This window comes from Syngnathoides biaculeatus, chromosome 17 (assembly GCF_019802595.1).
Source record: "Syngnathoides biaculeatus isolate LvHL_M chromosome 17, ASM1980259v1, whole genome shotgun sequence".
NCBI lineage: Eukaryota > Metazoa > Chordata > Actinopteri > Syngnathiformes > Syngnathidae > Syngnathoides > Syngnathoides biaculeatus.
Genome location: NC_084656.1, coordinates 23,954,287 through 23,959,288, shown reverse-complemented (window position 1 = coordinate 23,959,288; position 5,002 = coordinate 23,954,287).

Sequence of the window (5,002 nt, the reverse complement as noted above, 5' to 3'; positions counted from 1 at the left end):
TGCCAATTTTATGCATGTTTTCTATAGAACTCTCCCCCACACAACATTACAGGCCTTTGGAACCAACGGAAAAGCTTTAGTTTTGGAAATATTCATGTTTGTAACTTTTTCAATGCCAAAAACAGCGTTTCAGAGCATGATGGCAGTTTCCTCAACTTGGCTATAAAATCAAATAGAATGCTTTTCTTGACAATTTTTTGCATGTTTTCTAAGAACTCTCCACCACACAACATACAGGCCTTTGGAACCAACGAAAAGCTTTAGTTTTGGAAATAATCACGTTTGTAACTTTTTTTACTGCCAAAAACAGCGTTTCAGAGCATGATGGCACAGCTTCCTCACTTGGCTATAAAATCAAATAGGATGCTTTTCTTCCAATTATTGCATGTGTTTTCTATAGAACTCTCCACCACACAACATTACAGGCCTTTGGAACCAACAGAAAAGCTTTAATTTTGGAAATATTCATGTTTGTATCTTTTTTACGGCCAAAAACAGCGTTTCAGAGCAGGATGGCACAGCTTCCTCATCTTGGCTATAAAATCAAATAGGATGCTTTTCTTGCCAATTTTATGCATGTTTTCTATAGAACTCTCCACCACACAACATTACAGGCCTTTGGAACCAACAGAAAAGCTTTAGTTTTGGAAATATTCATGTTTGTAACTTTTTTACAGCCAAAAACAGCGTTTCAGAGCATGGTGGCACAGTTTCCTTACCTTGGCTCTGAAATCAAATAGGATGCTTTTCTTGCCAATTATATGCATGTTTTCTATAGAACTCTCCACCACACAACATTACAGGCCTTTGGAACCAACGGAAAAGCTTTAGTTTTGGAAATATTCACGTTTGTAACTTTTTCACTGCTAAAAACAGCGTTTCAGAGCATGATGGCACAGCTTCCTCAACTTGGCTATAAAATCAAATAGGATGCTTTTCTTGCCTATTTTATGCATGTTTTCTATAAACTCTCCTCCACACAACATTACAGGCCTTTGGAACCAACAGAAAAGCTTTAGTTTTGGAAATATTCATGTTTGTAACTTTTTTACAGCCAAAAACAGCATTTCAGAGCATTGATGGCACAGTTTCCTCAACTTGGCCATAAAATCAAATAGGATGCTTTTCTTGCCACTTTTATGCATGTTTTCTATAGAACTCTCCACCACACAACATTACAGGCCTTTGGAACCAACAGAAAAGCTTTAGTTTTGGAAATATTCATGTTTGTAACTTTTTTACAGCCAAAAACAGCGTTTCAGAGCATGGTGGCACAGTTTCCTTACCTTGGCTCTGAAATCAAATAGGATGCTTTTCTTGCCAATTATATGCATGTTTTCTATAGAACTCTCCACCACACAACATTACAGGCCTTTGGAACCAACGGAAAAGCTTTAGTTTTGGAAATATTCACGTTTGTAACTTTTTCACTGCCAAAAACAGCGTTTCAGAGCATGATGGCACAGCTTCCTCAACTTGGCTATAAAATCAAATAGGATGCTTTTCTTGCCTATTTTATGCATGTTTTCTATAAACTCTCCTCCACACAACATTACAGGCCTTTGGAACCAACAGAAAAGCTTTAGTTTTGGAAATATTCATGTTTGTAATTTTTTTACAGCCAAAAACAGCGTTTCAGAGCATGGTGGCACAGTTTCCTCAAATTGGCTATAAAATCAAATGGGATGCTTTTCTTGCCAATTTTATGCATGTTTTCTATAGAACTCTCCACCACACAACATTACAGGCCTTTGGAACCAACAGAAAAGCTTTAGTTTTGGAAATATTCACGTTTGTAACTTTTACAGCCAAAAACAGCATTTCAGAGCATTGATGGCACAGTTTCCTCAACTTGGCTATAAAATCAAATAGGATGCTTTTCTTGCCTATTTTATGCATGTTTTCTATAGAACTCTCCTCCACACAACATTACAGGCCTTTGGAACCAAAAGAAAAGCTTTAGTTTTGGAAATATTCATGTTTGTAACTTTTTTACAGCCAAAAACAGTGTTTCAGAGCATGATGGCACAGTTTCTTCAACTTGGCTATAAAATTAAATACAATGCTTTTATTGCCAATTTTGTGCATGTTTCCTATAGAACTCTCCACCACACAACATTACAGGCCTTTGGAACCAAAAGAAAAGCTTTAGTTTTGGAAATATTCATGTTTGTAACTTTTTTACAGCCAAAAACAGCGTTTCAGAGCATGATGGCACAGTTTCCTTACCTTGGCTCTGAAATCAAATAGGATGCTTTTCTTGCCAATTATATGCATGTTTTCTATAGAACTCTCCACCACACAACATTACAGGCCTTTGGAACCAACAGAAAAGCTTTAGTTTTGGAAATATTCATGTTTGTAATTCCAGCCAAAAACAGCGTTTCAGAGTAGTGATGGCACGTTTTCCCTCAACTTGGCTTAAAATCAAATAGGATGCTTTTCTTGCCTATTTTATGCATGTTTTCTATAGAACTCTCCTCCACACAACATTACAGGCCTTTGGAACCAAAAGAAACGCTTTAGTTTTGGAAATATTCATGTTTGTAACTTTTTTACCAGCCAAAAAACAGTGTTCAGAGCATGATGGCACAGTTTCTTCAACTTGGCTATAAAATTAAATACAATGCTTTTATTGCCAATTTTGTGCATGTTTCCTATAGAACTCTCCACCACACAACATTACAGGCCTTTGGAACCAACCGGAAAGCTTTACTTTTGGAAATATTCATGTTTGTAACTTTTTTACAGCCAAAAACAGCGTTTCAGAGCATGATGGCACAGTTTGCTCAACTTGGCTATAAAATCAAATAGGAAGCTTTTCTTGCCAATTTTATGCATGTTTTCTATAGAACTCTCCACCACACAACATTACAGGCCTTTGGAACCAACGGAAAAGCTTTAGTTTTGGAAATATTCACGTTTGTAACTTTTTTACTGCCAAAAACAGCGTTTCAGAGCATGATGGCACAGTTTCCTCAACTTGGCTATAAAATCAAATAGGATGCTTTTCTTGACAATTTTATGCATGTTTTCTATAGAACTCTCCACCACACAACATTACAGGCCTTTGGAACCAACAGAAAAGCTTTAGTTTTGGAAATATTCATGTTTGTAACTTTTTTACAGCCAAAAACAGCGTTTCAGAGCATGGTGGCACAGTTTCCTCAACTTGGCTCTGAAATCAAATAGGATGCTTTTCTTGCCATTTATATGCATGTTTTCTATAGAACTCTCCACCACACAACATTACAGGCCTTTGGAACCAACGGAAAAGCTTTAGTTTAGGAAATATTCACGTTTGTAACTTTTGTACAGCCAAAAAACAGCGTTTCAGAGCATGGTGGCACAGTTTCCTCAAATTGGCTATAAAATCAAATGGGATGCTTTTCTTGCCAATTTTATGCATGTTTTCTATAGAACTCTCCACCACACAACATTACAGGCCTTTGGAACCAACGGAAAAGCTTTAGTTTTGGAAATATTCACGTTTGTAACTTTTTTACAGCCAAAACACAGCGTTTCAGAGTATGGTGACCAGTTTCCTCCAAATTGGCTATAAAATCAAATGGGATGCTTTTCTTGCCATTTATATGCATGTTTTATATAGAACTCTCCACCACACAACATTACAGGCCTTTGGAACCAACGGAAAGCTTTAGTTTTGGAAATATTCACGTTTGTAACTTTTGTACAGCCAAAAAACAGCGTTTCAGAGCATGATGGCCACAGTTTCCGTTCCTCAACTTGGTATAAAATCAAATAGGATGCTTTTCTTGCCAATTTTATGCATGTTTTCCTATAGAACTCTCCACCACACACATTACAGGCCTTTGGAACCAACGGAAAAGCTTTAGTTTTGGAAATATTCACGTTTGTAACTTTTTAAACTGCCAAAAACAAAGTTTCATCATCAGAGCATGGTGGCACAGTTTCCTCAACTTGGCTATAAAATCAAATGGATGCTTTTCTTGCCATTTATATGCATGTTTTCTATAGAACCTCTCACCCACACAACATTACAAGCCTTTGGAACCAACGGAAAAGCGTTAGTTTAGGAAATATTCACGTTTGTACTTTTGCACAGCCACAAAACAGCGTTTCAGAGCATGGTGGCACAGTTTCCTCAACTTGGCTATAAAATCAAATATGATGCTTTTCTTGACAATTTTATGCATGTTTTCTATAGAACTCTCCACCACACAACATTACAGGCCTTTGGAACCACCAGAAAAGCTTTAGTTTTGGAAATATTCACGTTTGTAACTTTTTTACTGCCAAAAAACACCGTTTCAGAGCATGATGGCACAGTTTCCTCAACTTGGCTATCAAATCAAATAGGATGCTTTCTTGCCAATTTTATGCATGTTTTCTATAGAACTCTCCACCACACACTTACAGGCCTTTGGAACCAAAGGAAAAGCTTTAGTTTTGGAAATATTCACGTTTGTAACTTTTTTACTGCAAAACAGCGTTCAGAGCATGGTGGCACAGTTCCTCAACTTGGCTATAAAATCAAATATGATGCTTTTCTTGACAATTTGTGCATGCTTTCTATAAAACTCTCCACCACACAACATTACAGGCCTTTGGAACCAAGCAGAAAAGCTTTACTTTACTTTTGGAAATATTCCTTTTTTGCAACTTTTTCAATGCCAAAACAGCGTTCGAGCATGATGGCACAGTTTCCTCAACTTGGCTATAAAATCAAATATGATCTTTTCTTGACAATTTTGTGCATGTTTTCTATAAAACTCTCCACCACACAACATTACAGGCCTTTGGAACCAACAGAAAAGCTTTACTTTTGGAAATATTCACGTTTGCAACTTTCAATGCCACAACAGCGTTTCAGAGCATGGTGGCACAGTTTTCCTTCCTCCTCAACATTGTGGCTATAAAATCAATATGATGCTTTTCTTGACAATTTTGTGGGCATGTTTTCTATAAAACTCTCCACAACACAACATTACAGGCCTTTGGAACCAACGGAAACTTTACT